The sequence below is a fragment of the Oculina patagonica genome, chromosome 2 (assembly GCF_052425735.1).
Source record: "Oculina patagonica isolate OP01 chromosome 2, crgOcupat, whole genome shotgun sequence".
NCBI classification, from domain to species: domain Eukaryota; kingdom Metazoa; phylum Cnidaria; class Anthozoa; order Scleractinia; family Oculinidae; genus Oculina; species Oculina patagonica.
Window position 1 is genome coordinate 6,570,888 of NC_135759.1, and position 22,226 is coordinate 6,593,113.

At 38.5% G+C, this 22,226-nt stretch overlaps 1 protein-coding gene across 10 annotated transcripts in view; it reads right to left on the reverse strand.

Annotated features, from left to right (window-relative positions):
* The window catches only part of LOC144642836 (uncharacterized), an 88,533-nt gene that overhangs the window by 57,586 nt on the left and 8,721 nt on the right, over positions 1–22,226 (reverse strand). The gene's annotated exons all lie outside the window — the stretch shown is intronic.

Genomic DNA, 22,226 nt, shown 5'->3' on the forward strand with positions numbered 1-22,226 from the left:
CAACTTTAGCTATATTTTGTGCTTAATAGATCGGCAGCTTGGTTATGCTAAAACAATTAGACGGCTTGCTCTCGGTTTCTATCGACTTTGATATCAGCCGATAGAAACCTCAAGCTCGCCGTCTAATTGTTAATTAGTATGAAGCCAACAGACCTCAAGGGTGTAAAATATAGAATTGCACAACTGCAAAACTTTATGGAAAAAGTTCAGAAATTAAGAAATTCTGTGCATTTGCAAAAGCTGGCAATTAAAAAAACTTAAATCTTAAAAACTTAAAATCTGGTCAAGAATGTTCCCATAAATTTGAAATGTTTTGGGTTTCTCGCAAGCCTCGAAACAAAAATACTGGAAAGCTTAACAACAATGCGAACCCTTGAAGATAAAAACAAGAGGTTATACCCAGTTGGCAAAGGAGGATCTGCATTCGAAAAGAGAAGGCAAAGAGAAAATAGAACCAAATCAAAAAAGCGCCGAATTGAGTGTGAGAAAAAAAGTTTTCAAAGAGTTTTTTCTCTAGCTGTTGCAAGTTCCGTGTTCATGTTCAAATAAAGATAAAAGAGTTGAATTTTATTTCCTAAATAAAGATGCCATATCAAAAATGGGGAAAAGGGATGTCAAACGGCTTAAATTACTTTTTCTTGAAACCCTAATTTAGAAACAGACAGTGACACAAATACTGAGGATGACTTCACTGATGATGATTTTACTGATGCAGACTCAACGTCGCGTGCAATGTTTTATAGGTTGTTGACACAATCTTGTTAAAACAGCTAGCCATAATGGTATCGTTTAGGGTTACACACGAAGAAATATACAAATACAAATTCTCTTTTTAGAATTTTGGTATCTTTAATTATCTCTCTAAGGGGTCTGTCACTGTGCCCCTGGCGAGAATGGCAGACTTTCTGAGCTTTCATGACAATCTACTCCGATCCAAGGAAAACTTATTAGTGAGCTCACTATTATAATTTCTTCAATTTAACTTACAATGGTAATTTACCTAAGCGTAAATTTTAATAGGGACAACAGATCACTACTTAGCAAACCACCATAGCCACTCATTGCGTCGGTTACTTGCACAAACATAACTATTAGGACTTTTTTCTTTACCATCTAGTCAGTAAACCCTCTAGTCAGTCAGTCTCATGGATGGTTTTCTGCACTTTCGACTTTCGTCTGCTCAGTCTGTTTGTTCAGACCTTTTACGTGCTTATGCACATGTTTGGCTGTTCACTCGGCAGTTCATTCGAATCGTTGTTTCTGCAGTCTTCATATCCGTTACTTACATGAACACTAAAAGCCGAAATATTAAAACCTACAGAGTTCCGAAACTTTTTGGTTTTAATATCGTAAATGGCATGCCACAGCGTTGGAACTATTCCTTCGCTTAGGAAAATCAAAATAACGAATTAAGTGTGAGAGAAAAGTTTTCAAAGAGTTTTTTCTCTAGCTGTTGCAAGTTCCGTGTTCATGTTCAAATAAAGATAAAAGAGTTGAATCTCATTTCCTAAATAAAGATGCCATATCAAAAATGGGGAAAATGGATGTCAAATGGCTTAAATTACTTTTTGTAAAAAAAAATTTCACAAAAGAAGCTATTGAAGTTTGTAATACTTGAAACCCTAATTTAGAAACAGACAGTGATACAAATGACTTCACTGATGATGATTTTACTGATGCAGACTTAACGTCGCGTGCAATGTTTTATAGGTTGCTGACACAATCTTGTTAAAACAGCTAGCTGCCCATGAGGTCTGCCCAGGAGGGGCAATAAGGAGCAGTTTTATTCCAAGTCATTTATTTATTTATTTATTTATTTATTTATTTTATTGCAATTACAAAAAGAACATTAATTACACAGTAAAGTTACATACAATTTAGGAATAGGAAAAAAGAAAAAAAAATTATAATGAAAAAAAAAATAATAATAATAATAAAGTTAATTAATAAATATGATAATTACAATTCACTATTACAATTCTCAAGTTATTACACACACAAAGATAGCCTTAAGGATAGTAACATTTGAAATAATAACAATAATACATATTTATTATATAGGTTTAATTATCCATTTTTTATTAAAATATTCTTTTTTTGTGATTTTACTTTCTATTTCATACTTAATTTTAATTTTGGCTTTAAACCCCTCAATTTTAGGAAGGGTTTGACTTCTTCTGCAGTCCCACAAGAACAATTTTCCAAGAATTATGAAGTAATTTAATAGATCAAGTAAAGGGCATTTTCCCGTAAATATTCCAAATAAAACATCTTTTAGGGAGAGGTGGATTTTCTGTTTTGATAGTAGGTGCCAGTATGATGCAAAATATGTCCAGAATTGTCTAGTGTGGGAACAGTTATAAAAGAAATGATTTGAGGTTTCTGACTCGTTTTTGAAAATGATGGGGATACTCGTCGTCTCGCTTAGGGGCTTAAATTTCGGATTTTTTGGTTTCGCTTTGGGTGTTCCAGGCAAAACGCTAATATTTTTAGCCATAATGGTATCGTTTAGGGTTACACACGAAGAAATACACAAATACAAATTCTCTTTTTAAAATTTTTGTATCTTTAAGCCATCTAACATAGCTTGAGCCACGCCCAGATTGGTCTCTTTTAGGGGTTCCTTTCAAAATTTCCGACGAGCATCCCCCTCCCTATAATCTGGGAGCCCCCCCCCCCCCCCCCGAGCAAACTATCTGCAGCTTATAAAACAAGAAGCTCGAGAAGCTTAAAATCGGGCGCTAAATAATTAGCTATCTGTTTTGACTTGAAAGGCAGGGTACAGTACAGTAAAAATCACTGGAAAAACAGTCACTTAAACCTATTCAGGCCGGGGGGAGGGGAGGCCCGCGGCTTTGGACGCTTATACTTTTTTCAAGATTCAACCAAACGCTGCCAAACTTTGCGCGTTTATCTAAAATTTATCTCGAAATAATTTGGTAGGATTAGTTATTGTGCCAGTAACTTGAAATCACCATGGCAACGTCATTTTGACAGGCTTGTTTTCCCAAATTTGAATTTTTCGTGTTTCTATTTAATAATGAAAATCTGGAATGTTTTCAAGATTGCATTATTACTTAATGACATAATGGTCTCAAGTTATAAAAATATATTTCGAATATATTTTTGAACTAGACGTCTAGAAAATATAAATTTGTAACACTTAGCAAAGTGCAGCCTTTTCGCAATAGTTAATAAAGGCGGGGTTTTTACCTGAAGACCAATTTTTCCAACGCTTTAGGTGGCTGACGCATTTCAGTATTTTCCAGCCCTTTCACTTTAATGGAACAGTATACAACTCCTAATCAGGTAACTACTATTGTCAAAAAAATGATCACAACTTATTGACCAATGATTAGGTATTTGTTTCATAACATTACTGTAATAGCAACTGGTGAAGAATAGTAGTACTGACTCAAAGTATAAGGGCTGGAAAACACTGAAAACCATTTCAGCCGCGTTTCAAGGAATCCAGAAAAGCTTAGAATTTGAAGTTAAAAATTGGTGGACGGACACCAAACAGTCCCCTAGCTGACAACCTGGAGTGCTCTTGCGAGGGGGTCAACTGTTTGGTGGTGTTTCCATTTTTTTCTTCAATCCCTTCTTTAAATCTCTTAAAATTTCATTCAAACTCAGGTAGAACCCCACCTTAAGTTTGTTAAGGTGGGGTGTCAAATACCCTAGGCAAATAATCATAAACTACAGTAAAAAATGCAGCAAATAAAACTAGTGTTATTGATAACTTTCATTGATCATCACAATTGGCTTTAAGTATCATACAATTATAACTGCTTTAAGAAATGGTTCGTTTTTAAAGGCAAACATCAAACATACTGATGCTTCTGTCTTTTCAGGCCTTGTATGGCTCGGCCTCCTTCTTCTTTCGCTTACGCAGTGGCTTACGTCTGCGACGCAGGCTAATTAAAAATTCCCGTCGACCAAATCAGCAAATGCACCCATCTGTTATAAAAAGTTCAATATAATAGCTCTACTTGATAAGTACCTGGCAAAAATACCGTATTTATTCGATTTAGCGCCCAACCTCGAATAAGCGCCCACCCTGAAGGTAGAAAAAGTTAATAAGCGCCAGCCTCGAAAAACCGCCCACCCCCACCACTCTAAATTGAGGGCACAAGAGGAATTTCGATTATTGTTGAAGTTGAGATAAAAATTGACTAACTACTATTAAATGACTATCCTGAAAACCGATTTTTTTTTTAGCTTTTTTACTGAAACTTTTAATGAATGTTTAATTTCAGCTTTCGTACACCTTCACATTTAGGTATTATAATTGTTGTTTTCTTGCAAAATAAACGTGCTACTTGCTTAAAATGGTGAAAATTTAATAAGCGCCCAGCCTCGAATAAGCCGTAGATACGTCATGTAGTTAACAGATAGTGGTTTGACTAAACCCCATATAAGGAATATATAGAAGAGGATACACAGCACTAAACAGCTGTACATGGCCATACAATAGCCCTACATAGCCCTACATAGCCCTACATAGCCCTACATAGCCCTACATAGCCCTACATAGCTATACATAGCCCTACATAGCCCTACATAGCCGTACATAGCCGTACATAGCCCTACATAGCCCTACATAGCCGTACATAGCCCTAAATAGCCCTACATAGCCCTACATAGCCCTACATAACCGTACATAGCCCTACATAGCCCTACATAGCCGTACATAGCCCTACATAGCCCTACATAGCCCTACATAGCCCTACATAGCCCTACATAGCCCTACATAACCGTACATAGCCCTACATAGCCCTACATAACCGTACATAGCCCTACATAGCCCTACATAGCCCTACATAACCCTACATAGCCGTACATAACCGTACATAGCCCTACATAGCCCTACATAGCCGTACATAGCCCTACATAGCCCTACATAGCCCTACATAGCCCTACATAGCCCTACATAGCCCTACATAGCCCTACATAGCCCTACCGATTTACGATTGTATTGATGATTCTGAGCTTAAGATTCTATTAAAATAGCAAACACTTACAAAATTATACTTGCGCTAAAATTCAACATGATAAACAACAGAACATATATTGGAATTATGCATTTTCCGAAGGAATAACGCTTAGCTTGCAATTCTTAGCTATGAGCGGAACTAAGCTACAGAAAGATAAATAACGATCGGAAATTGCTATCTGAAAGAGTAAATATACTAAATATCACAATTAAAACTTGCATAAGGTCAAGGCTAAATCAACAGATGACATCGTAAGGTTAAATATATTTACAATTACCATTTTCCGAGTTTCGATGTGTTTTCTAATATTCGAATCACAAGGGGCGAGTTTTCACCGTGACATACGGCTATGTAGGACTATGTACGGCTATGTAGGGCTATGTACGGCTATGTACGGCTATGTACGGCTATTGAAAACGATAATTAAAATGAAAAATGCGCTTGATGGTAGTATAATGTTTCCATACGTTTCGGGGCTACTGCCCCTTCTTCAGTGGAAAATGTGAAATGCCATCTAATGTACGGCTATGTATGGCTATGTATTGCTATGTAGGGCTATGTAGGACTATGTACGGCTATGTAGGGCTATGTAGGGCTATGTAGGGCTATGTAGGACTATGTAGGACTATGTAGGGCTATGTAGGGCTATGTACGGCTATGTAGGGCTATGTAGGGCTATGTAGGGCTATGTAGGGCTATGTAGGGCTATGTAGGACTATGTAGGGCTATGTAGGGCTATGTAGGGCTATGTAGGACTATGCAGGGCTATGTACGGGTATGTAGGGCTATGTAGGGCTATGTAGGGTTATGTATTGCTATGTAGGGCTATGTAGAGCTATGTATAGCCGTATATAGCTATGTACAGCCGTGTATAGCTACGTAGGGCTCTGTATCCCCTCTATTAATATCCCTATTTAGTAGAAACTCAGCTGTGTTCTAATAGAAATCCGCGAATCTGATTGGTTCTCCCACTGATTTCTATTCGCCGATAGAAAACAGTCGCGCGCTCGCGTAGCTCTTAGGCTTTTATAGATTGTGCTCCTAAAAGTTGCATATTATGCTACTAGCAGTGCTCAAAATTTTGCCAAATTATGCAAAAATTATGCCAGAATTCCCAAATTATGCTTCTGATTTCCGAAATTATGCTCACAAAATGACGTAGATTCTATACATAGAGGTGCGCAATAACGACACCAAATTATGATGTTTTTTAAATAAACTGTTGTTGTAAATTTATTTGTGTTTATGGCAGTTTATCACGGCCGTCAGCTGTCCAAATTAGCTGCTCGCATCTCTAAACCGTTTGTAAAATGCCTCCAACGACTTAACAATCACAATTGTATAGCTAAAACACGCATTGCAAGAACAAACTACCTAAATTTCATTTATTTCTGTAGAAAGTACACCATATTTACCCGGGAAAATTTATTTCAAACATTTTCTATTGTATTTTTTATGCTAATTAGGTATTTTTGGCTAAGGCCCTGTTTATACGTCGAGTTTAATTCAGACGAATTTAATTCAAATTAAATTCGTCGATTAGTCGACGTTAATTGCCACCTGATTTAGACGTCGAATTTAATTAAACCGAATTTAATCTTTCACCCGAGTCTTCAGCACTTCCCGCAAAAACTAACGGGAGATCGCGAATTTTTCGGGGCCCGCATATTTAACCAAAACGGCCTGGCAAGGTTTACGAAGGCATTATTGCTGGAGAAAATATCCAGAGAAAGACAGTGGAGAAGGCAGCTGCGACGTCGACTGTTGACACTGGTAGCGACGAAGAAAAGGTTTTCTTGCGCGAGTTTGTTTATCGATTTGTCTGCTGTTACAATTAGGCGAAAATAAAGATTTTTGGCGTCACCGAAGTTGTTGTGGCAGTATCAGAAATACATGATGGTGGGAATTGGTCTGGGCGACATATGATGAAGTAAGATTCAAGAAAGCGTTTCGAGTGTCAAGAAAAACGTTCAACTTTATTTCGACCAGACATTGTGAAAAATACCGTGACAGAAACTCCCCCAGGATCACACTGCAAACAGTAACAGACACTTTTGTTTGCCTCCCATCCCACCGTTTCTTCGTTTTCTTTAGCAATCGAACATTCCAACCGAACACACACACTTCTCCTACAGCCATGCATGATTATTCTATGGTCCTGTTGCAATTTACGCAAGCGGACAGCATTTTTTTCCTCCACAACCGACGACATAGTTCAATCGATAGTTCAACAACGTGCGAAAAACGCGAGAAGATGCCTGTGCGCATGCGACACAAACGAAACTTTCCACAAATTTACCACAGGCTCAATGGGATACATTATGATAATGTATGCATTTAATTCGATGCGTCTGTTGTGCGACGTCTATTTCTGTAGAAAGTACACCATATTTACTACATTTTATGAATTTATGCTCCAAAAAGTGCTAAAAATTGATAATTATGCCGTGGCAGTGCTCGTTTCACAAATTATGCTTTTTAGCTCCAATTATGCCAAAAATTATGCTAGCACAATCTATAAAAGCCTAGTAGCTCTTTAAGCGGTAAATTTTCTTGATTTTTGTCTTCAAAGTGCACAATATTGTAGGTTTTGGACTGCAATCCTTTAGAGTTTCTACTAAAACAATTAGACTACTCGCGCTCGTTTTCTATGAGCGATAGTCAACTCGGCTGCGCCTCGTTGACTATTTTAACAATAGAGTGTTTCTGTCGAGGAACTATCGGCTGATAGTTGCCCCGCGGAAGTTTGATGTTCTTAAAACAAATATTAGCCCGAGAAGCGAAGCTTCGAGGGCAAATATGCTAGTTTTAAGAACATCAAATTTCCAAGGGGCAACTATCAGACCGATAGTTCCGAGACAGAAACACTCTATTGTCTTTATTGTTCACCACTAAATTTTCTTCCGCGCGCACATACAAAAACAAGCATCGTGAATTATTTTTACTTTTGAGGATAAAAAAAGTCAATTGAAAGCCGAAATTTAACAAACGAAACAAAACCAGACGCGAAACCCACTAAATGCAGTGAATTTGGTTGGTTTTTTTTGTCTGCAGGCAGCTTGTTTACAAAAAACAGTCACGGGCGGGCACTATGGGCTGATAGTGCCCTCCGGCGGACGGGCACTATCGCGTCACGTGCTCGATTTAAACCAATCAGAATCGGAGAAAAATTAGTGGTGAACTATAATTAACAATTAGACGGCAAGCTCGAGGTTTCTACCGGCTGATAGTTGGCGAGGGGCGAAGCCCCGAGCCAACTATCAAAAGCCGGTAGAAACCGAGAGCGAGCCGTCTAATTGTGTTAGCATAACCCACTGACCGATCTATTAAACACAAAATATAGCTAGAGTTGATTTATTGAATGTTTTGATTGATAAAATTCAGCGAAGACTAAGCGCGCACTCCGAGAGCCTTCTACGGATCAATAGTAGGCACCTGTGTAGCCAATCAGATTGCGCGATTACCAATAGTAGGTCAGTGTGGTTATGCTAATTACTCATAGAAAACTTGGGCTCGTAGTCTAATTGTTAAATAGAATTTAGTCAAACCCGGACCACTATATGATGACTACACTACGTACTTACCCTAGTTCAACTGCGGTAGACTGGACCGAGCATGCCCAAAGCTTAAAGAAGCGCGCCCTGGAGGCGCGCTTATTTTGATCTGCTGTCTCGTGCTACAAGGTAATTTTGTCAAGTTACAATCCGTCTTTTACTTTATGTTGGCTTAATTTTTAATTTCTGGTGGTTATAATGTGGCTAGTGAGCTAAATTTTGTCCATATAGATCTAGAAATTACGCACAGCGAGTATGTTAGTGCGCGCTCGTGATTCAGCAGAAAGCTCGCCATGGAAAGCTTTGCAAAGAAACCAGCTCTTTCCAGGTTGTTTTGTTCGCGTTCTGCTAGTCTTTTTTATTCTGTCAGCAAGAAAATTTATAGGAGTTTATGGCATTTTTTACCCTTAAAGTTTTGCTCTCTTTCAGAGACGGAAAGCGACAGATACCAGTTGATACAGACCTTCTCATCAAAGTCCTTCGAGGCGTGTTCAGTATCAGCTGATTCACCTTCACTCAGCTTTATCGAGGACAGAATTGAAGCGACGGTGAGTTTTCTTTTTCAAGCTGATAACAGGCTGATTTAACTTGATTTTGCACGTTTTGCTTGCGTTTTTAGGTTTATATTACAGCGTATGCTATAGTTTTCAGTGCCACGTGTTCGCGCGAAGAGGTTTTCGAATTTACGCATTCGTATTTGTGATTATAAAATAACTTTTCTTCTTCAAACGTAAACCTGCCTGCTCTTCTCATTTTTCTCGTGGCTGTTATAATTTCAAATTTCAATTTCTGTTTAATATTTTACTCTTTTTTTGCTTCAAATGAAAGTTTTGTAAACAAGAAACTTCAAGCAGTTAAAATATAAACGGTGGTTATATTTGACCACTGTCTTCTTTCAGTTCTTTGAAAGGCACGGCGCCAACAAAGTAAACAAACTTCCAAGTACTAGTCACTGGAGAAACAGACAATCGCGTTGCTGATCACAGAGTGTGTGAGCTGAATTTCCCTCATTGCGTCATCACTTGCTAAACCACACCTGGACAGTTAAGAATTTACAATACCTTATTGTTACTTATTTCGCGGGAACTTAATTCGCGAAAATGGAACGGGCATATTTCGCGGCACTTAATTTTCGCGATTTAGGCCCTGTTTATACGTCGCACAATCGTCGAATTTAATTGAGACGAAAACAATTCAAGGACCATTTAGCAATTAAATTCGTCGATTATGCGACGTATAAATCAAATTTGATTCGTCTGGTAAATTAAATTCGTCCAAGACGTTGTATTCGTCTCGGTAGGACGAATAAAATATCGATAGCGCGTCTTCAGTTTAGACGTCGCACAACAGACGCATCGAATTAAATGCATACATTATCATAATGTATCCCATTGAGCCTGTGGTAAATTTGTGGAAAGTTTCGTTTGTGTCGCATGCGCACAGGCATCTTCTCGCGTTTTTCGCACGTTGTTGAACTATCGATTGAACTATGTCGTCGGTTGTGGAGGAAAAAAATGCTGTCCGCTTGCGTAAATTGCAACAGGACCATAGAATAATCATGCATGGCTGTAGGAGAAGTGTGTGTGTTCGGTTGGAATGTTCGATTGCTAAAGAAAACGAAGAAACGGTGGGATGGGAGGCAAACAAAAGTGTCTGTTACTGTTTGCAGTGTGATCCTGGGGGAGTTTCTGTCACGGTTTTTTTCACAATGTCTGGTCGAATGCTCTTTAAATAAAGTTGAACGTTTTTCTTGACACTCGAAACGCTTTCTTGAATCTTACTTCATCATATGTCGCCCAGACCAATTCCCACCATCATGTATTTCTGATACTGCCACAACAACTCCGGTGACGCCAAAAATCTTTATTTTCGCCTAATTGTAACAGCAGACAAATCGATAAACAAACTCGCGCAAGAAAACCTTTTCTTCATCGCTACCAGTGTTAACAGTCGACGTCGCAGCTGCCTTCTCCACTGTCTTTCTCTGGATATTTTCTCCAGCAATAATGCCTTCGTAAACCTTGCCAGGCCGTTTTGGTTAAATATGCGGGCCCCGAAAATTTCGCGATCTCCCGTTAGTTTTTGCGGGAAGTGCTGAAGACTCGGGTGAAAGATTAAATTCGGTTTAATTAAATTCGACGTCTAAATCAGGTGGCAATTAACGTCGACTAATCGACGAATTTAATTTGAATTAAATTCGTCTGAATTAAACTCGACGTATAAACAGGGCCTTAGCCAAAAATACCTAATTAGCATAAAAAATACAATAGAAAATGTTTGAAATAAATTTTCCAGGGTCTTTAATTTCGCGATTTTTTTAAAACCGCGAAAATCGTGAAAATTAAGTCCCGCGAAAATAAGTAATAATAAGGTACTCAATTTTGACTGTATTTTCTCCGGAAACAGTAAATATTAAAAATTGGCCAATGTAATAGCAAACTCAAAGAATTATGGGAATATAACACTAAACACTAAACCCCATTCAGACCCTTCCTTGTGGTTTCTTTACATACCAAATTATATTCTTTTGTTCTGGTATGATAATTGTGGATGCTTTAGTATATTCCTAGTTTCCAGTTTGTATGGATAGAGAATGTCCTCCTTATTTGTAACCCAGTAATACCAGTACTTATTCAATGCACTGGATTTTTATCTTTAGTGAGGAATTCTAAGATAATTGATAGTTCTTTTTACTTCTGTGTGTGAATTTATCTCTAGATCCAACTGACTCGCAATTTCAGACTTAAACCAGATCTGGAAATAGCTGTTGTTTAATTTTAGAACAAGTATTTGCTAAAAAATTGTTGAGCTGATGTGTCATGATTGGAATAGTGTGTGGGTGTATGTCATGATTGGAGTGCTATCCAATTTTAGATATTATGTAAAGAAAAATATATTGAAACAATTATTCTATTCACAAGTTTATCTATCCCTAGTTAACATATGGCTTATTACTCTGTGGCAATACTTATAGTTCTTCGATCAAACCTTTAATAATTCTTCAGAAGAGAGCAATGCGTATAATAACTTTTTTCAAAACAGATGAACACTCAGAGCCTCTCTTTAAGGAACTAGAGATTCTAAAATTGGTGACCTTGTAAGCCTGCATAATGCACTTTTTTTTGTATCAGTATCATAAGAACCTTCTTCCATCTTCCTTTGATAACTTCTTCCATTCTGTTTCATCAATTTACCAGTACAAAACTAGGATTGCACCCAGATCAACTTATTATATTAACTCTGTCAAAACAAACTATGGTAAATTCAACATTCGCTTTGCTGTTGTAAAAGTTTGTAATGTTTTGGATGAAAACATCAGATACCTCCCCCTCGAAATGTTCAAAAATGAAGTTAAACTTGACATCTTACAGAAGTATTGCCAACATTAATGAGAGTTCATCTGGCACCTAGTAGTTATTTGATATTTAATACTTATTTTCTTTATTAAGTGTACTGTAAGGTGATGTGACATGGAACAAAAACCTTCTTTGCATGTGTTGTTAACTAAAACACGTCACATGGGGAGCGTAATAATTTTTTAAGCATAACTAAATGTAGCTCATAGCTGATATCAGTAATGTCACAGTCTTAATTTGCCTTTAATAATGAATGTTTTATTGTGTGAATGGGTCATTGATAGATTTTTCCTGAACATGACTTTATGCACTGTAAGTGCTGGAATTAACCTAGAAAGAAATAAGCAGGACCATTAATAACAGTGGATGAACTTTGTTGGTGGCTGGCTCTTAGCTATTATTACATGTATTTCGGATCAGTATTATTCCAGGGTTTTCATTAAGAAGTGCAATAGCAGGAGAATAGTGTAAAGTAAGCGGAGAATGATTTTTTAAGGTTCCACATGTATCTTTATAAAAAAATAGTTATCAGGCCTTTAAAATTTAGCCGGAGAATTCTCCGATCTCCGATGCCTAATGAACACCCTGTTATTCCTCAGGAAAACAGTAATTTACTGGCTGTTTTTTTCAGTGTGTTGATGGCGAGTGTTTGTTGGGTCAGCACATAGTATTTGAATGCAGTAAGGCAGGAGATTGCTGTTTTAATGGCGATGAGTATTAGAGAGAAATCAACATTTCTACCTGCACTTGTGAAATTGAGGATTTTGAGTGGCGAGTTCCCGTAGTTTTATTGTTTAGACCCTTTTGACAATAAAGCATAACTTTTAAGAGGGCGTCCGTGTTACAGCGGATAAGGCACTTTTCGGACCTTCACCGATTTCCCTGATTTTTTCAGTGAAAGTCGACAATTATATCACAGTAACAAATATCACATTTATTTGGATCAATTCGATATTTTATATTTTTTGCGAGGCGATTTTCAAAGTCACCTCAAAACTATGCAATTCGCCATTGGAGACTCCATAAACTTGCTATAAATGACGGTCGCTGCCAAAACTTTATTACTCAATTCAACGAGCTGATTATTTTACATATTGAAATTTCATCTTCCCTCGATAGTCTAGAGGTTTAATAATTGAAATCTATTTAAGTCTCGTTAAGTTATAATTTTTTTAAATTGACTCCCAACAAACTCCGGAATGTGCAAAGCGTGACATGCCTGTAGTTGGAAGCCATTTTCTCGAATGTGGGACCTGATCTAGAATCGTGTCTATTGTAACTCAAAAGTACTAACACCATTATAGAAAAGTATGAAATAAAATTTGTGGGCACTCTTTACTGCGCGCCGTACAGAGCTCCACGAATTTCCCAAATATTCGCCATTTTGATCCAAAACAAAGAAAACGCTTGAGCGACCGATAAACCAATTCCAGAACCGTGAATGTTTGGTGATGTGTTAAATACTGCTAGAAGTCAGACTGTAAATGGAAAATATTTTTCTTTCGCAGTTCCAACCGTTTTAGCCGATTTCTCGGTATTTTCAACGCTCACAGCAATAAATATATCACTTCGATCAATATGCAAATTTCGGCATAAGGCCGTGTTGTCACGGAACATCTGTATACCGCAACAATTTGCCTAAAAAACGTTTTCCAAAGCAATTATTTCCTTCTTACCTGGCCGGGCGATAAGATTCTTTAGGCTTCTATGTAGAAGCTTTCTTTTTGTTTGTGGCTGTAGAGAAGCTGTTTTCATTTCCCACGCTGCGATGAAACAGTGGGCGCGATCCATTGGACCAAAATTTTCGGTTTGAATTTTCGAAATTTTCATCTGTCAAATGGAACGGTATTTTCCACTTGAATCGGCCAGGCTAGTTCCATTCCCGCAGAATTACGGCCACCTCGCCACCAGGGAGACTCGCCACTAACCAACTCGCCACCAAGCCGAAGACGCCTCGCCACCAAAGATTGACTAAGAAATAAATTAAGTAAAGAAGTCGAAGTGAAGTAGCTGTTTTAGTGACGATTATATAAGTTAAGCATCTGATGGTCGATCGAGGAGAATTGAAACTTCTAGCGAACGCAATTTCAAAACTAGTCGAGGGAACTCAGCTATCTACGACGAAACTTACTTTCGTAATTCGACAAACGTGAATTAGTCGTAGATAGTTGGCTCTTATAGTGGAACACCACCAGCCAGCATTAACTCACCGAAAACGCTTTAAAATGGCCTGAAAAGCGGACAAACAACAAAGTATACAACAAGGCAATAAGGTTAGTCGATTTTATAAGCGAAACATTACATATTATTCCTTTTGAAAGAAAATCGTTGAGGTCCCATACAAACCCTTATAATTCGCATCTTTGTAACACAACACCGCTCAAAGGCAAGGGTCACGTTCGCTAAAACTTTATGAATAATTCACATCGTGCGCTTGGGCCGCCTGTGCGAAAACAAACAAATAAAAAGCGTAAACCTCCTTTTCTAAGCAAGAACGAGGGTACTCAGCCTAAAATGGCTTTCGCGTGCGGCTTAGAACGGATAATTACTCCTCCATAATACGCGAGGCGTCTTCGGCTATCTTTGCTTGGTGGCGAGTTGGTTAGTGGCGAGTCTTCCTGGTGGCGAGGTGACTAGATTCCTTCCCGCAAACAGTAAAGAAAACTGAAGATATTACTCCCTCTTGATAAATTCTGAAGCCATCTATCCTTTCACTTAGCTCAAAAACGTAGCTCCACGCTTTTTTAAACGTAAAGAATGCGAAAAGTTTACACTGGAAACACATACGTCTGCTTTTATGACATCTACGGAAACATTTGGATGCACAAGATGTGCTCTTATCGCATTCGCTTAAGACAATTATACGTGGTGTGCACGTATTTTCAAACTGCTTACCAAAGCTTGCTAAGCACACGTGTTCCAATAACGCAGTTTATAAGCTGTCTGCCGCAAGAAGACAAGACGACACTGATCAGTGTCGAGCAGCTGGAATGACCGCCATGTCGAATTTTGTCGATTTCCGGGTTGGGAAAAACTGGGCCCGAGCATAAATTGGCGAATGGAACAGGATTTTCCGAGAATTCCGATTTTCCGGAATTAGGGTAAAGTCCTAGCCTATTGTTTCCCGTATTTTCCAAATCCAAATCCCAGTTCTATCTATGGGTTTTTACTGGACGTATACAAAACATGGACCCGGGTCCATGGACCACCCCTGTGGACCCGGTCCATGGACCACCCCTGTGGACCACCCCTAATTTTCGAAAGAAAATCAATTGACGGCAGGTACCAAAACCCAAAACAACGAAATGAAACCACCGAAACGAAACGACCAAAACAAGCTAAACCACCAAAACGAATCCGCCGAAACAACTGAAACAGTAATCTCGTTCCCGCATCTCGCGGGTTGACGAAGCCGGAAGGCGAGATCTGATCTAGTAAGAAAATTCAATTTTTTTGATTGGCTCTTTCAAAGCATGGCTGTCACAGCGCTAAAATTTGAACGTGCGATGTGGCCCCAAGGGAATTCAATGTCTGTATTTTATGCAAATTATAGATCATGCACGCAATCATAATATATTCATTTTTGGTACGTTTTGTTGTTTACAGTCGGCCTCAAAAGACAAGAAGATTTCGTTTTAGTTCTTTGTAGCATTATAAATCTATTTCAAAAGAATGACGATGTTTAAAAACAGAGAATCTGCCGTAAGAATATTTACGTTTGATTACGTGACCGGATCAAATTTGCATAAAATCTAGACATGTCTCAGACATCGCATGTAACCGCCGAATGTACAGTTTTTTTAAATCAAATATTGTCAATATTTTTACCCAACCTAAAGCCTTCATAATTGCCTTTTGCTTAGTAAAATACTCTGCTAGACAACAAGACAAAATCACCGAAACAAGCAAAACATTTACCAGCTAACCGTAAACAGACTAACCGGAGTCCTAGTTGAATATGTTTCGTTTCGCTCGTTTCAACCGTTTCGGCGGTTTCGTTTTGGTCGTTTCAGTGGTTTCGCTAATTTGGTTTTGTTTCATTTCGTTGTTTTGTGTTTTAGTACCTGCCGTCAATTCATACCCTGTCCCCATTCTACACTTTGATTTTCTTTCGAAAATTAGGGGTGGTCCACAGGGGTGGTCCATGGACCGGGTCCACAAGGTGGTCCATGGACCGGGTCCACAGGGGTGGTCCATGGACCCGGGTCCATGTTTTGTATACGTCCGTTTTTACTTGTGATTCCCAGTCCCAGTGACCCAAATTTCATTTTCCCAGCAACAATTTGCCCAATCCAATTTCTTATTTTACCCCCTTCTAGCCCTTTCTTATAAACAAACAGTAATAAACAGTTATTTGATGAACATCAAAAGTCTCTGAAGTATTCGAGACATAAAAGTAAAAACACCAACAGTCGGGGCTTTATAATTGGAAGTCATTGTATTGATTTGACTTTAATAAGATGGTGGCCATTAATTTATCTGTCATAATTTAGTGGGCGGGGCATTAAAGTGTCTCTAAACAAGAAAATAAATATTTAACACAAATGTGCATTTCGTATTCTATTACTATCGGTAATTAAAGGGAGTCGCGAGCCCTGCAACGATATATGTTTTCTCGACAACATGAATATTACAAATATGAAAGAACCCGCATTTTTACATTTGTCTATTAACTCATCAAGCCTTGACTAGTAATAGTTCTCACTATAAAGCTGCCCCCGCCTTTTTATAATTTGTTTTACAGCAATAATCTAGGATTAGTAGAGTCTATTTGTCGCCTTTAAAATTAGGCTTCTTTTTTACTGTGCCATGTACGTCAAGACATTGTTTGATCTCTTTGCTGCGGAATTTTTTGTTGTGTGACACCATTGCGTCCCAAAAATATTCACAAGTTCAAGTCGATGGATATATTACCTAGCACGCGGAAATAACACCTAGCGGAAATAACACATAACACATTATTATCTCGGGCTTATAACATTCACAATTATTAAACTTACAATGATTTCCAGTTCAAAAAGCCTAAAAATTCCACGGGTAACAAAATATGACACATTCAAAGATTCGAGAAAACAATTTTTGATCCTTATTTAAACCACTTTATGGATCAAATAATCTGACAGTTTGTTAGCTAAACGAATTACCCCCGAGAACAAACCTTAACGCTTGAACCAGCTCTTTGAACACAAGTTGCCAAGAACACGAAACCGATTGCTCGAAATCTTTCGACTTATTACTCACAACTGCATCAAATATCACTTAACACAACCAAAGCAGAGAAACCGCTCGAACAAATCTGTGAACACGCGTAAGCCAAACATCGGAGTAATCAACGTGTGACAAATGCCAAAATGCATTTGTCACATAGGGATTTTTATTTACCGCTACCCCCTGTTATCGTGACATCATAATACCCATAACTTCTTCGGGCAGTTTCTGCCTTTACGTCATCATTACTCAGGAATCCCTTGCGGCAAAACATTATCATTACTCAGAGATTCCTTGCGGCCTTGTTCGAGCAAATCGAGGTTTTTTTCTGGTATACATACCGTATATTCGGACTGTAAGTACACATTCTATATATACGCTCTACAATGAATGCCTCCTCGGGCTTTCGTCTCTGGGCGAAAGCCCTGCGGGAGCAATAACAGAAGACTGTTTTTCGTGAAAAGAGGATCGTAATATTAACGACATTTACTTCGTTTAACCTTATGTGCTAATGAATGTTTCTTTGCAAGGTTAGTGACTTGTTTATCCCTTTATATTCATTCTTTTTCAATCTTGAACAACTTTAGTTGTTCAATCAGGTCTTTCTTTTTGTCTTTCAATTTGAATTGGACCTCAAAATGGCGCAAGATTTCTTTGAGCATTGGCGCGTTAAATTTGTCCAGTTTATGTTCTTTCACACACTCGCACAGGTTGAATGCGTCGTACGACGGTGGGTGCTGGTCAGCCATTTTTCTCTGCCAAATAAGCGATCGTTCTGCTCGTCTCTTGCCTTGTTGGTAGTTGCATTCAAAGTTTGATGCTGATGTCTTCAGCGCCATTAGGATCAACCATGTTAGCATTGTTTGCCTTTTCGATATCCGAGTCAAGCCAACAAAAAAAAAAGATTGCGTGATGTTACGCTGTGAAGCGTTTCCCTAGTTTATGAGGCGATTCAACTTTTTTTATTTTTTATTTTATTTTTTTTTGGGGGGGGGGCGTCTATTAGACACTGGGCGTCTATAGACTTTACGATTTCTGTCAAAATCGTTTATAAAAGCGCAGGGGTTAGAGCTCGGGCGAAGCCTTCCCGTACAAATTTTTTTAAAGTACCCCCCCCCCCCCCCGGGGGGGATATATTTCACTCAAATTTAGCGGGATAGTGTAAACGCTTTTTTTGGAAAAAAAAAAGGTAGCATCGACCACACCTTGTAATGGTCAAGCCCGCACTCAGTCTACTTCACAGCCGTTGGTAACGTCACGCTCTCGCCATGATTAGTTCGGCTTCCGTATAAACATCGCCGCATTTCGATAAGTGGCAGCTCGACAAATAAGCTGAATTGAAATATCCGAGTTTCACTTAGAGAGCAACACATGGCTCTCCTCATTCCTACTAGATCCACACGGAGTCTGTAATATTTCGTGAAGAGAGCAATTGGATGCAATAGCTGCCATTTCATGCAGAAAGGACGCGCAAGGATTTTCTCGAAATTAGACAAAATCGCGGACACTAATTGGTCGGTTTATATAAAATTGAATTAGATTGAAACAAACAAGTAAGTTTGCAAAAACAAACATTGTGTTATCCCAATTATTTGTATTTTATGTCTACAATGCTTCAAAGACTTTTAATGTTTATAAGATAATTGTAGAACTTGCTTTGCCTCATTGGAGTCCGATAGTTTTCACAAAACACTGTTCTAATATGCAAACAAAACTTGTGCGACGCAAATCAGGGATTTTCCTTGTTTCCACAAGACCAGACTGGATTGTAATTTTTTCGAATAAATCCCTCCGAAAAAAGCCAAGCAAATAAAAACCCTTTTGGGTATGAAAAAACATCCTCAGAAGCTTACAATGTTTTTTAAAAGGTTTTGCAAAGAGAAAAACAAAAAAAGGGGCCGACAGGGGTTTGACAAATAAGGCTTTAATTGAATTAGACTGAAACGAACAAGTCAGTCTTGCGGCAAAACAAACACTGTTTCATCGCAGCGTGGGAAATGAAACAGCTTCTCTACAGCCAAAAACAAAAAGAAAGCTTTAACATAGAAGCGTAAAGAATCTTATCGCCCGGCCAGATAAGAAGGAAATAATTGCTTTGGAAAACGTTTTTAGGCAAGTTGTTTGCGGTATACAGATGTTCCGTGACAACACGGGCTTATGCCGAAATTTGCATATTGATCGAAAGTGATATATTTATTGCTGTGAGCGTTGAAAATACCGAGAAATCGGCTAAAACGGTTGGAACTGCGAAAGAAAAATATTTTCCATTTACAGTCTGACTTCTAGCAGTATTTAACACATCTCCAAACATTCACGGTTCTGGAATTGGTTTATCGGTCGCTCAAGCGTTTTCTTTGTTTTGGATCAAAATGGCGAATATTTGGGAAATTCGTGGAGCTCTGTACGGCGCGCAGTAAAGAGTGCCCACAAATTTTATTTCATACTTTTCTATAATGGTGTTAGTACTTTTGAGTTACAATAGACACGATTCTAGATCAGGTCCCACATTCGAGAAAATGGCTTCCAACTACAGGCATGTCACGCTTTGCACATTCCGGAGTTTGTTGGGAGTCAATTTAAAAAAATCATTACTTAACGAGACTTAAATAGATTTCAATTATTAAACCTCTAGACTATCGAGGGAAGATGAACCTTCAATATGTAAAATAATCAGCTCGTTGAATTGAGTAATAAAGTTTTGGCAGCGACCGTCATTTATAGCAAGTTTACGGAGTCTCCAATGGCGAATTGCATGGTTTTGAGGTGACTTTGAAAATCGCCTCGCAAAAAATATAAAATATCGAATTGATCCAAATAAATGTGATATTTGTTACTGTGATATAATTGTCGACTTTCACTGAAAAAATCAGGGAAATCGGTGAAGGTCCGAAAAGTGCCTTATCCGCTGTAACACGGACGCCCTCTTAAAATTACAGTAGAACCCCTATTAAGCGGCCATCTGGGGAAATGGCAACTGGCTGTTTAATAGAGGTTGGCCGCTTAATAGGGGTTTGTCAGAAATTAGCATAAGCATTTTAAAAAGCTTACAATTCTTCAATACAATATACAGTAGTGTGAAAAGGAATAATGAAATCACATGAAGACAACAGTGTTCAGTGTTGGAAGGCGCAATGTGTCCAAACTCTTTGTGAAGTGGGTTTTATTTCGTGAGCAAAAGTAGGCAGCAATGGGTTGTTCCAGAAAAAATCCACACACCCCCGACGGATGGGATTCTGGAAATTCTCACGGGAGGGGGGGGTAAAAGGCTCTGGAAATCCAGGTGGGAGGGGGTTGAACTTCAAAAAGTCTTCTGCAGGGGTCATTTCAACCGATAATTCAAGCGCTTTGAACGTTTAGTTCGGTGACACTTCAGCGCCCTCAGATCCTGAAAAAGTAGATTATATTTTTATTCATATATTTCTCACCTGACATAAATGATAATCTAAGTTCCTTAACAGGAAACTTTTTGTTTCACACTTCTGAGGTTTGAACCAGCGACTCCTAACATCAACTATGGTTTTGAAGACCAAACCTCTAACCGCTCGGCCACTTGGGCGAACTAATCATTTGGGTTGAAAATTAGCATATAGATTTCTTTGTGTTGTTCTTACCCGCTGACCGATACCGTAGGTTCAAAGTTTAACAGCTTGTATCTATAAAAGCTTCTTCGAACGGCTCGATTTATAGCTCTTAAGAATTTCACATGACAAATAGAAGAAATAATCTTAGAGAAAAAATGAAAATCTTCGAAGCACTGAACTGATATTCCGTGTTTTGATGGAATTTATTAGATTTTCCAGGCACGAACTGTGGACTGCGACTGTGTTGGGTATTAAAAGGTTGATTTCAGGACAATTGTATGAATAAAGTCCAATTTTAGCAGTCTCTAAATGTTTTATAGTTCCAAGCGTATTGTATGATAATCGATAGTCATGATACGTAAATAACTTATCGTAAAAAAGCTCGCCAAACTGACGAATTTTGTTGCCTTTTAATAATATACTGTATAGTACTTGATTTGCATCTCTAATAGATTCATAAAAAAAAGGAGAAAGAAAAAAAGACGTCGTATATAATTGTAAAATAGATTGTCGTAAAAAAAAAAAAATTAATCATCCCCGCTGAGAATCGAACCCGGGCCGCTGGACTGGAGGGCCAACGCATTACCACTACATAACGCATAAGCAAGCTTACACTTTATGGTAGAAATTAGAGTTATAATGAAGGCTTTTGAATGGATTACCCGCGTCCGCTGTAAACACAAGGAACCAACGTGATCATATCTCCCTTCAAACAACTTCTATACTAACATGCCGCTCACAAAAGGACAGAATCATTTCATAGCTCTACACCAATACATTTAGTATTCTCATTCACGAGTGGGCTAACAAAGCGCCTTTGATTTGTTCACTCTAATCACTTCACAAAGCCTGGTCAACATTATATTTTTCTTACCATAGTTAATAGAAGCTATGTTCTTCTTTACACACAGATGGATGAACATATGCCAGAAATTATTCGAGCAATAAGAGCCGTTGACAAACAATTTTACAGAAATGAGGTATGTGAGTAAGTAACAGTAACAGTACCGTATTTACTCGAATAAGCGCCGCGGCGCTTATTAAATTTTTCGCGCCTCAAGTGCGGCGCTTATTCGAGGGCGGCGCTTATTTGAGGGCGGCGCTTATTTAAAAATTGGACGCAGCAAACAATCGAAATAGACGAAACTTCTACAGTAACAAAAAGAAGGGACTTTTGATTGTCAGGATTCGTCCCTTACGGAAGAGAGTTTTTGCGCTTGCTGTCCCGACAAAGTTCACGGCCTTCACAACGTTAACAGAACTACGTATTGTAAGAATTTTGGATGGAAAAAATAATGGACGAGCGGTAAAATATAATAACTTTGAACCGCGAAACATCGCTTTTGACGAAAAGAAATTTCCAAGGCTGTTTTAGAGTTGCTTTGTTGTGCTATTTTTAGTTACACGGAATTCCTCATCGTGACTGCGGCGCTTATTCGGGGGCGGCGCTTATTAACTTCTTGGTCCCAAATGCGGCGCTTATTCGAGGGCGGCGCTTATTCGGGGGCGGCGCTTATTCGAGTAAATACG